The sequence below is a fragment of the Eimeria mitis genome, genomic scaffold (genome assembly GCF_000499745.2).
Source record: "Eimeria mitis Houghton genomic scaffold, Emh_scaff798, whole genome shotgun sequence".
Classification (NCBI taxonomy): Eukaryota; Apicomplexa; class Conoidasida; order Eucoccidiorida; family Eimeriidae; genus Eimeria; species Eimeria mitis.
The window spans coordinates 1-657 of NW_013575865.1; positions in this window are offsets into that span (position 1 = coordinate 1).

Consider the following 657-nt stretch of genomic DNA (forward strand, 5'->3'; position numbering starts at 1 on the left):
TATATATATATATATATATATATATGTATATATACATATATATATCATATTCATCATTGTTGTTGCACTTGCTCGTCCCCCTCCTGCTGCAGATGCAAAGCTGCTGCTGAATCTTCTGCTGCTGCTACTGCTGCTGCTGCTTCTGCTTCTGTTGTGTGTGTGCTCGCTGCAGCAGCGCAAGTTGCTGTGACGCGACAGAGTTTACAGACATTCTTGCGGCGAGCAGCAGTGATGGTCGCCAACCCATGGAAGCCGCAGCAGAGGGGCCGTAGGGGCCCTTCTAAGCTCAGCTCCAAAGACCTGATGCTGACCCCGACTATGCGCAGCAGCAGCAGCAGCAGCAGCAGCAGCAGCAGCAGACTGGAAGGCAGTGACCCGTAGGCAGTCATGCATGCATGAGCAGCGATCGCTGTGCTGCTTTGCTGCTGCTGCTAAGACGGCAGGTTCCCCTTCTCGCAGGTGTACGTACACCTGAGGCCCGTGAGGCAGGCACGCTGCTGCGCCTTCACGGGCTCAGCTTCAGCACGCGGGTGTGCTGCAGTGTAGCTGCTGTGCACGACCTGCTGAGACATCTGCAGCAACTTGGAAGGGATCTATTTAGGGTTTAGGGTTTTAGGGTTTAGGGTTTGGGCATATCTGTATAGACGAGCAAAACTG